Source organism: Aplysia californica, unplaced genomic scaffold (genome assembly GCF_000002075.1).
Source record: "Aplysia californica isolate F4 #8 unplaced genomic scaffold, AplCal3.0 scaffold00086, whole genome shotgun sequence".
Classification (NCBI taxonomy): domain Eukaryota; kingdom Metazoa; phylum Mollusca; class Gastropoda; order Aplysiida; family Aplysiidae; genus Aplysia; species Aplysia californica.
Window position 1 is genome coordinate 379,061 of NW_004797356.1, and position 11,700 is coordinate 390,760.

Sequence of the window (11,700 nt, forward strand, 5' to 3'; positions counted from 1 at the left end):
AGACAGACAGACAGACAGACAGACAGACAGACAGACAGACAGACAGATAGATAGATAGATAGATAGATAGATAGATAGATAGATAGATAGATAGACAGATAGACAGATGGACAGACAGACAGACAGACAGACAGACAGACAGACAGACAGACAGACAGACAGATAGATAGATAGATAGATAGATAGATAGATAGATAGATAGATAGATATTATGTTTTAAGATATAAAGATAGGCCTACAAGCAAACAGATACGCAGACAAAGATGCACAAACAATAATAATATTATGGAAAACCCAATATCACCGCTAGACTAAAGCAAATAATATAAAGATAGACTGACGGGTAGACAGAAAAATAAATGAAGATAGAAAGTTATCTTTTTAAGATACTTAAAGGCCGATACAACAGTTAAGCAAACAGATACGTGGATAAAGATGCACACAGGCACACACACACACACACATTCACACACACACACACACACACACACACACACACACACACAAATAATGATTATTTAGAAACTGCCTCACTACAAAAGTGGGCGGGGCGTGGACGGGGAATCCCCGAATTATTAATTCTGAATCCGAATACCGAAGAGTTCGCACATCAGGTACTGCTTCTGACTTTTTGGAACTGGAGAGTTGTAAAAAGACCGCTACTTTCAGTGCTGCGTGATAAGTAGATGATAACGCAGAGGCTGGCTACTTCCTTGACCGACGAGATTTATTTACCCTTCAGAGGCACGTATACTCTTGATGGTGTAGTTTGACATGGAGATGGAGGGTGGAAGTTATCCCATACTTGAAAACAACGGTGTTGGTGAGTACTTTGCATTTTTCTGTTTCAAAATTTGTAGATCAGAGTAGGCCTTCCCAACAGATTCTTGTGTCTAGATCTATAATCTAGATCTAGAGTCTAGATCTAGATCTAGATCTAGATTCTAGATTCCAGAGTCTAAGACTAATTATAGAATCTAGAATCTAGAAAACCAGAATCTCTCAAGACCAGCTAGCCTTGCTCTTCCACTTCTATATCTAGATCTAGATCTAGATTTAGATCGACTCTAAAAGAGTCCCCTTGGACTTGGAGTCTTGGTTTAGAATTCAAATCTAAAAAAAAAGATGTAGAATCTAGATTTCTAGATCTAGATCTAACTAGAGCTATCACGGCACGGTTACACGGTTCCTCAAGTACCATGCCATGTCCAAATGGATCATGTTTACAACCCAAACTCAAATAAATATAAATTATGGGTTTTGAGACCAGAGAAGCTGAACCTGAGGCCTAACTTGGTAGAATCTAAAAGTTTGTGATTGGATTCTTATTTATGTAACGTCTATTAGGCATTAGGCTCTAATTAATGTGCTTTGAAATATTATAAAAGGTTTGTTGGTGTACCCAACTGCTGTGTAAAATAATTTCCAGAAGATGGAATTGAAAAAATATTTGTGCCATTCTTATTGACTCATTGCTTTTTTGTTTTTCTTAAAATGTTTTGGCTGTTTAAAGAAAGATGGCAGTGCTGGCCCAACATCTGTGTCTGTCAAAATTAAAATGTCTTATGAGGGGATACCTGTCATGAGGATTTCTCCAATAATAGTTTTACTACAGACACTTTAGGCGTTCTCTTTGTTGTGCTCAAGTAGGCTATGCAAATGTGGTTTACTTAAAATTTGTTTTATCGAATTGTCTTTGTCTTTCTTTCTTGCTTCTTAGTCACTTTGATTGATAAATTAATGTATCAAAAGCTCTGTCTCTTTATAATAACACTGCCTGGAAAGCCTTAATATTTATGGAAAGAAAAGAAGAGAAACATACATTATATTTGGAATACATGTAATGGTTCCAACAGAAGTCCAGAGAACAGATTGTTGCAAAGGCCGCAAGAAATATTATGGTAACATTGTGTCTTCTGCAATACCTTTTTTCATATATTTGTGTATATGGTGAGATTTGAATAGCATATTTTTTGTAGTGTTGATAAAGTTAAGAGCTATGCTACTTAGTGCAGACCCTTAGTTGACCGTCTCTTTTACTTCTACTTCTGTTGTGATGTTAACATGTTTTGTAAGTTCATTCTGAACTGTCTTCAGTTTTGTACATATTGAAGCGTTATTGAGATATTTAAGTTTTTACTGTAGAAATAATCTGTATTTGGGCCAGACTGTTTAGTGGGATCTTTTTCCCCACTGACCTTCTATTACGAAGAATATAAAATGTGCATCAGAAATCAAATATTTATTCAGAATCAGTAATTATCAAATGAAATGCAAAGCACAAAAAAAATCTCTTCTTACTGGCTATTTCTTTTTTTTTTTCTCTCGTTTTTTTCGATGAGAAATGGGTTCTATAGAGAGAAGTAGCGTTCCTGCTGTGGTTTTAGCTATATATAGTTCCTGCTTAAGTTGTGACGTAAAATGTTGGTGGGATTCTGAAGGCTACAGAACAGATGCACCCATCCTGTAAAAAAAAAGACTGGGGGCTCTCAGTCAGTACCCTTTAGATTGTAAGGATGGGGGTTCAATAAATAAAATAAATAGACCCACTGTTTGCACACTTGTTGGCAGTACTACTGTAATCCTTTTTCATGTTTTATTTTACACATGGCTCGGGGTCTCAGTTGTAATGTGACCCTTGTTTAGTTCGGCTCTTGTCTCTGCCTTCTTCCCTCTTGTCATCATTTTTATTTTTCTCTGACTTCTCAAGTGTCCCCCCCTTTAACAGTGTTTGACATTAATTTGTTTTATCTTCATTTCGAGTTAAACTCATTAAAAAACAAATAGACAATGAAGAAAACAATACAAGTTACAACATTGTCAACATACGTCTCACCATTCTCACTCCACTCAACCATTGCTTTATTTACTTTTCCCCAAGAGAGTTCGCATTGAAAAAAGTTCTGCTGCACTACCTTGTTCATAAGTTTGACTCAAATTTCCCTATCAAAAAGGTTGGAGCCTCAGTTCGTTCGGACTCTGTGTCCTTGGGTAAGGCACTTTTTACCCGAAATCCCCATTTGGCTTGGTCCTTTTGGAGATGGACGTTAAACTCGGAGGTCCCGCCTCTTAGATAAAACCTAATAGTGTTGATAGAGGCGTTAAATTAAATAATAATGGTAAAGAATAATAAATGACATTTATATAGCGCTCAGCCCCAATTAAAGTTCACAGGCTCTGAGCGCTTTACAATATACAATGTACCGCAGTACATGTAACACAAAACGTTATGTTCTGACTGAAAGAAAATCACTTCAAATATTCATCTAATTAATTTAAAAACAGAAATTACTTCAGCTGACATTTGAATGACTCGAAAGATTTGATTTCCCTTAAGGTTAAAGTACTTGGCAAAGCATTCCAGACCTTGGGGCCTTGATATTCAAATGCCCTTTCACCCTCTGTTTTAAATTTCATAGATGGTAAATGAAATTTTTTTCTGTCAGCTGATGACCTTAAACTGCAATTTGGAATGTACAGTCTCAACAGATTTGAGAAATATGATGGCGCATTATCATTCAAGCATTTGTAACATATGGTGGCCAACTTGTACGCAATTCTTTTCTCAACAGGAAGCCAATGCAATATCTGTAAACAGGTTTAGCAGAATGTCGCTTTCTTTTCCGTAAAACTAAACGTGCAGCATTGTTTTGGACAGTTTGAAGTCTTAACTTTAGAGGTGTTAAACGCATACCCATACCATTTTCCATATAAAAAAACTTCTCTTGCTGTGAGAGTGACATTATACCCATAATGCCACTGCATTTTTACCAATAAATCCAAATGAGCAAACTCTCAGAATAATTATGGAACAAAGTTTAATTAGTCTACACCTATGACGAGCCTGTAGTGGTGACAAATACCCCCGTGTACCATTATTTCGACAATGAGAGGCAATAACTCTCTGCTAACAAGTAACAATACATTTTAATGCTTTTCCAAACTCCAGGCTCCTACACATCGCTTGCTGTGACATTATCCATGTTATTTCGTTATCAGGACAAAAAGGGGGCTCCTCTCACAAAGAGAAACAATGAAACGCAAGCCGTGAATGGGAGGAGCTTTTGTCTCATATTGTACGCAGACAATTAAGGCCACCTACCCACAAGCCAGATGGCGGGCCTTTAGATGTTGCCAACGAGTCCACCTTCTCCTTTAAAAAAAAAAAAAAAATTATCCTTGTTATTACCGATAGTTTTATTTAAAAAAATTCTTTTTGGGTCACGTAATGTGCGTCGACTTCAGGAACGTTAAAGTGCAACTTTCCTGTTGGGAATGAATGTAGTTTTCTGACATGCCTTAATAATTAACATATTTTGCACTTTCTAGGGAGTTGTACCCAAAGACGCGGAGCCGACTGGCGCCTGTGGGTTAATGGTTACGCGTTTTGCCGTGGCACGCAGAAGACGTGGTTTCGTTTCTCAAGTGGGGAAGATTTTTTTAGAAAATCGTGTGTCTCAAGTCTCTCTGCTGGGATGCTGTTTCCCGCTCCTCAGCCTTGGTCGGTCCTGAGTGTCAGGGTCGAAGCAGCCCGCCTCTTGTAATTATCTAAACTGTGTGGTTGGTTTGAAAGGGGTGTCACGGTGTGTGTGTGTGGGGGGGGGGGGGGTGTAAAACATTTACAGTTACTATGGTGCGTTTTTTAAAAATTGGCTAGAAAACATGGTTCACACAAATACGAGGCTGCAACTTCACCGCTGATCCAAGGGGCTCATATTGGCCTATTTCTATGCAAATCTGTCTGTGTCGAGTAGTGAGTAAAACAAAACGACAAACAACCCCCCCCCCCCCTAGAGTACCCTCACATTAAGCAAACAAAAAAGAAACGTCTTCTCCCCTACCCCGTCGGCCTACACAAAACAAAACAAAACAATAGAAAGCTCTAATAAAACCCAATAACTCAAAAGCCTTCCAATTTCTCAAGTGGTCTCGTGATTTTTTCGTTTACTTAAAGGATTCCAACAACTGAACGCGAGCTGAACTTTGTCCTTTAGTATTAGCTCATAGGCTTAGGTTTTTAAAAACTATTTGGAAAAAAAATAGTCTAAGCTTTCTTGCATCCCTCCCCCCCTTCTCTCTCTCTCTCTCTCTCTCTCTCTCTCTCTCTCTCTCTCTCTCCTCTCTCTCTCTCTCTCTCTCTCTCTCTCTCTCTCTCTCTCTCTCTCTCTCTCTCTCTCTCTCTCTCTCTCTCTTTACACCCTTTCACGACTCACTCAGAATTGTGAAGGAATGCCAGTTTGGCAACGGGACGCAAATCAATACACGTCGCCATGGCAAGGAGACACAATTCCTTATTATTATTATTATTATTATTATTATTATTATTATTATTATTATTATTATTATTATTATTATTATTATTATTATTATTATTATTATTATTATTATTATTATTATTATTATTATTACGTAAATTATTACATGCAGTCGAAATTGTCCTCACAAAAGACAGACCCATTGTTGAGGGGAAAAGTGCGTGTCTTAATCAAGTGAACATCTTGGACTGTGTTATAATAATAGGCCTAGTAATAACAAAAATAACGACAACAATTATGATAATTATAATAGTAATAATAAAAATAGGGTATATATATATATATACGTTTCTTCATTAATCACCCACAGTAAAGGCTGTAGTATATTTTCTATTCTTAGACTATTAGCCTAGTAGCCTACGTTGCGCATTAGTCACACCCTGTCCCCTAAACGCACGCGATTAGCACAGTCCCTGATCTCTGCATGTAAATATTACAGGGTCATGATAAGATCACGCGTCTCTCTTGTCTGGGTTTGTACAAATCGCATGCACACAGATAGACAGAACACATTCGCGCACATACACACACACACACACACACACACACACACACACACACACACACACACACACGCACGCACGCACACACACACACACACACACACACTCACTCACACACATGAAAAATTACATTTACTTGCACACGTGCGCGGAGGGAGTACGAGGAAGAAAGGGGGAGGGAAGGAGAGAGGGAGAGAGAGAGAAGGAGAGCGATAATTTATCATAAAGATAGACAGAGAGTAAGAGAGGGAGAAAGAGAGAGAAAGAAAAAAAGAAGATATATATATATATATATATATATATATATATATATATATATATATATAGAGAGAGAGAGAGAGAGAGAGAGAGAGAGAGAGAGCGCACGCGAAATATTTTATTGGCACGGCACAATAACTGCGCGTAATTTTATGATCCATTGATCGTCCACCGGCCCTAAGACTTACTTATAAGATCAAGAATACGCCGGTCAAGGCCTTTTGTGTGGGTGTTGTGACGGGCGGTACTGGCTCTTGGGTTTTTGCACTGCTTTGCTTTTTTCGCTGATGGTGTTTTAGTTTTTTTTTTTTTTAGAAAGAGTTTTTCAGCATTTGCAACACGTAAGTAGGTTACATTATACGTGCCGAAGTGTTACAAGAGAGTAAGAAACACACACACACACACACACAAAAGAAAGAGGCACGTAAGGGACGATAGATGTTTAGAGTAGACTAGAAGGAGCAAACTACTCTAGAGCACAAAGTTGAGTGGTTGTCGGGTGTTCTTGTGTGGTTTTTATCCTTTCCTATAAATTTTAATCGTCTATCGTCCTTATTCTCTCCTCCTTTTGTTTGTGCACTTGTACGATGTCATGTCACTCTCTAGAAGCAGCACCTTTAATCTTCGGCAATAATAATATGACCTAATCGTGTTGCAAGCGCCACAAAGCTCTTAATAAAAAACATCTAAACGAAACACCAGAGCACCCGCCAACCGCCCACTCACTGACATTGATTTCTTCTGCATTATATAACGAGGTTTGTACTGCGCGCGCGTGTGTGTGTGTGTGTGTGTGTGAAGGAAAACCAATGGGATCATTCACTGTTCTTGGATCATAAGTACTTGATACTTTGATAGGTAGTTCTACGTGCTGTGTTTGGTGACTTCTACCGACTTCTGTGGAGTAAAGGTTAGGGTCTTTGCCTTGCATGCATAAAATAAGAAAATCGTTCTAACTCCGGTGGGTGAGTGGGTGGTTGGCGTGTGCTCTGGTGTGGTTTGCTTCTTCTTTCCTGTCATACATCTATTGTCTTTGTCTCCCCTCCTTCTTTTTTTGTGTTTGTTACTCTCTTGTAACACCTCTAATCTTCTGTCGCTCATATGACCTTATGCAGTTGCGAGCGCCGTAAAACCTCTACTAAAACTAACCAAAAACTCCAGTGGGGAAGATTTCTTGTTAAGGATCTCTATTACGAAATCCAACGGAGATATTTTCATGTTCAAAAATGGAAGTTTTGACGGCTCAGATATTTCTTGATTTAAAATTGAGTATTTAAGGAGGTAACTCATTCTTAAGCACATTCGAAGCGAGGGTCGTTGGCGGATGGTCGCTGTTGTGTGCTGTTTCTTTTCTATCAAACATCTATCGTCCTTATAATCTCACCCCCTGCTTTTTTGTGCTTGTTACTCTCTTATTGTAACACCTTTAATCTTTGGCATTTAAATGGCTCTATTGCACTGCGAGTGTAGTAAAACGCAAACTAAAACTAAAAAAAAAATCTGTTTTCCAACTGGAATATCGTGTCCAATACTGGGAACCTTGACGCTGATACTACGGACAGTAGAATTGAAGTTGCCGGCCTTTCAAAGTATCTAGCATTGAGTGTATATATATATATATAAGGACGTAAAACAGTTCAAAGTGTGGGTGGTTGGCGGATGTTCCTGTTGTGGTTTGCTCCTTCTTTTCTGTGAACCATCTGCTATTGTTTTCATCTCTCTGTCTTCTTTTCTTTTCACGTTGTTTCTCTCTAGCTGTAACACCTATATTCTTTTTGTTTAGGATTTCGTAGGGTTGTGTCATTTGAATGGAACTGCATTGTAAAACGAAAGGCTGAGAAAAGTGTCTCAGCTGTGACTTTTCTTTTTTGGAAAAGAATAAGGAATGCACATGTTTGCAGTGATGGGTGCCAAGCTCTTGGGGAAACTCTCACAAAATAGCACTTGCGCACGCACGCACGCACACGCTCACACGCACGCACACACACACACACACACACACTCACACACACACACACACTCACGCACACACACACACACACACACACACACGAACACACACACGCGCACGCACACACAAACACACGCACAAGCACATACAAACACACACCCCGGAAGTCCACATTTCTAATCCTATTGGAAGCCATGCTTCTTGAATTAAAACCCATACTTCACCATAGTGTTTTCCTATTACTAGCTTGGCACTTAGAGCGCAAGTACTATCCATACACACTCAGAAACACATACTAAAAACTTTTGGGTCGGACACTGTTCCATCTTTGTTAAGTACGTTCTTCCACCCCCTCCCCCACCCCCTCCCCTTCACCCCACCCCAGTTTTCCCCAGTCGTGACTCTGCAGGCCCCCCCCCCCCCCCGCATTTTTAAAACGCGTTCTCTCATATCTGTATTTGACTCATACATTCTCAGGTCGCCTTCTTTTACGAATGCATTTCTCATAGCTCACACTTAAGTATGCTCCTCAACCCACACTTCCTGCTCCCCAGGTGTGCGCGCGCTCTTCCTCCACTTTATGTTTATGATTTTCCCTCGTTCTGCACTTCAGGTACCTGGCGTCTGTGGTGTAGTTGTTAGGATGCTTCGTCGTTGCTCGCAGGAGACCCGAGTTCGATTCCCGAGTCGGGAATTAAAAAAAGAAAACTGAGTGTCCAGGTCTTTCTGCAGGGATGTTGTATGTATCCTTCTCAGCCCGGGTTAAGCGTCGCAGGCAGGAACGAAGCCTGCTTCCTTAATGATTTAAATTATGTCAATGTGGGCGTGGTAGGCGGGTGCTCTGGTGTGGTTTGCACCCTCTTTTCTATCAGACATCTATCGTCCTTATCTATCCTTATTTTTATTTTGTGTTACCCCCTAGTAACACCTCGAATCTAAGGCACTTTTATGACCAATTTGTGCTGCAAGTGTTAAAATACTGTACTACTACTACTACTTCTACTACGATTAAAACTACAGTTAGTCACTTTCCCGTTTGCTAAAAATAGCTTGCTGTTCAAAGCCGGCTGCGGCGACAACAATTTGAGGGGGGCTTCCCAGAAATCGATCGGTCTCTAGGCTCCTTCCGAACCGGGTGAGTGGTCGGGACGCTGGCTCTACTCCGCCCTGTGTGCGCGCGAGTTCGAATGCACGTGTCTGCGTGTGTGCTCTTCTTTCTATGTCTGTGCGTACGCGCGCGCGCGTGCGCTTATGTGTCTGTGTGTGCGTCGTGAACTGGACCGGGATCTGACAAGCCGGGGTGGTAAAATCGTGTGTTCGTTCGTATCGATTCTTCTTTCAGCTGGCTCTTGGTGTTGTTGACACGGTGGTGAATCTCCTCCTGCTGGTTAGCACGCAGAGAGGGAGAAAGAGAAAGAGAGAGAGAGTGAGTGAGAGTGAGAGTAACATAGAATTGGCTGACTCGAGAATCTCTGATCTTCCCTTGGATTACGTGGACTTTACTTTTTTACTTTTTCTCACGGGAGGCATTCATTCCCTATCGCCGGTCAAGCAGTTGTGTCATTCTAAGAGGTCTGTGAGCTAGGGTATGTGTGGGTTTTTGTTCTTTGTTTTGGTCACAGGGTGCATTGCCGTTACTTTTTCAAGGAAGGAATACTCTGGCCTACAACAAGGTTTTGTGTGATCACAGTGCGCGTAATAATGTGGTGTTGTTTCAGTCAAGAATCTTATCTTGCAGGGCATGGGGCGTTGGCTGCTAAGTTTTTCCCTTTTATTTGTTTCATTCAAGGCGTAGAATGATTTTGGGTGGTTGACGGGTGCTCTGGTGTAGTTTGTTGCTTCTTTCCCATCAAACATCTCGTCTTTATCTCTCCTCATGCTTTTATATGTGCGTGTTACCGTCTTGTTAAACCTTCAATCTTCGGCACTTACACGACCTAATAACTGTGTCGCAAGTGACGTAAAACTAAAAACACAAAAACGTAGAATTATTTTCTTCTTTTCATTCGTTAGCTGTCAGAGAATGTTTATAACTTCATCTGCAGTGCCCATCCTGCGATTTGGCGAGGAGCTGTATACAGTTTTGTGGCATTTTCTTTATTTCTAATGAATGTAAAACATCATGGATTCTAATACATGTTATGTTTGTTTGTACTCGTAATATGAAGAGCCACATTTGAAAGAATAAATGACAAAGCCGCTTAAAGAAAATCATAACAAAAACAGCAACAGCAACATCAGCAATAACAGCAGTAACAACAACATCAATAACGACTGCAACGACTACTACCATCACCACCACCACCATCGCCACCATCACCACCTCCACCACCACCACCACAACAACAACAGCAACAGCAACCATTACCGCCATCACCACCTCCACAACAACAACAACAACAACAACAACAACAACAACAACAACAACAACAACAACAACAGCAATTAAAATAACCACTACAACGACATCCACAACAATAACAACAAGCAGAATCGACACCGTCTTGTCCGACCAGTCAACCACAGAAAGTCTTTCTTTAAAAAAATCCACGAACCCTGAGCCTGCATCCCCCCCACCCCCTCCCCCCAATCCTAGAAAAACGTACATTTTCCTCTTTTACACGACATTAATTGAAACCGAATTTAAATTTCCTTCGTGGGTGGTTGGCAGGTGCTCATATGTGGTGTTTTCCTTCTTTCCCATTAAACAATTAATGTATTGCACGTGCAACGTCTTTATCTCTCCTCCTTCTTTTTTAAATGTTTGTTACTCTCTTGTAACACCTCTAATCTTCTGCACTGATATGACCTTATTGTGTTGCAAGTGCCGTGAGGTGTTTCTTGTTCGGAACGTTTCTACTGGCTGACGCTTGTTTGTGAACTACAGTAGTTTCATTACATTGTACATTATGTACTTCATGTAATGTGTACGCAACGATAGGACCTTGTTTCGAGCTTGTTTTGAAAGAACAAGAGGGTTCGTCGCTGATGATAATATTACAGTAGGTTCAAAGTGAATTGTTGCTAAATGCACAGTAGTTGTCGTTTGGTGAATTTTTTTTTTCTTCCATTTTTTATAATCAAACTTTTGTCGCTTTTGTACTCTGCATATTATGTAGCTTCATGGCTCAACTCTCTGATTCATTTCGTGACTGTAAAGTGTATTTTCTTTAATTTAAAGAAAATACTTGTTCTTTTCTGTTTTCCTTTTCTTTTCATGATAATTAAAAGACTTAACAAAGTAAAAAGAAAAAAAGCAAAGAACTCCACCCTCCACCCCCTTCCACAACCTTCCCTCTCCCCCACCAAAACGATTAAAACAACCCATTACAACAACACAAACTACCAAATGAAGAAAACAAAATAAAAACAACAACAACAAATCCAAACAAAACAAAACAAAAACAGAAGAAAGAAATTCTATACCCCAAAGCTAAACGCACGCACCTTCCCTCTCTAAAAATGTTGGTAGCCGAACAAACGAAAAGATGCTGACCCGAGTACTACAACTAGCTTCAATAATAAAAATACATGTATCACCTCAGATGGTGCTCACCTTACTAACCACGCCTCGACGATGTGACGTCACAGGCAGGTGGTGGCCGATGGGCAACTTTGAAAAGGGGAGATGGGGTTTTACAAAGAGGAGGAGAAAAAAAGGGTGGAGTTTGCA

General features: G+C 40.1%; 1 long non-coding RNA gene across 1 annotated transcript; it reads left to right on the forward strand.

Moving 5' to 3' along the window:
- Positions 1–9,016: 9,016 nt before the first annotated feature.
- Positions 9,017–11,269, forward strand: LOC118477408. The gene is made up of 2 exons (XR_004858354.1): positions 9,017–9,613; positions 10,853–11,269. It is a non-coding gene; the product is annotated as an uncharacterized LOC118477408 (long non-coding RNA).
- The last annotated feature ends 431 nt before the right edge of the window (positions 11,270–11,700 follow it).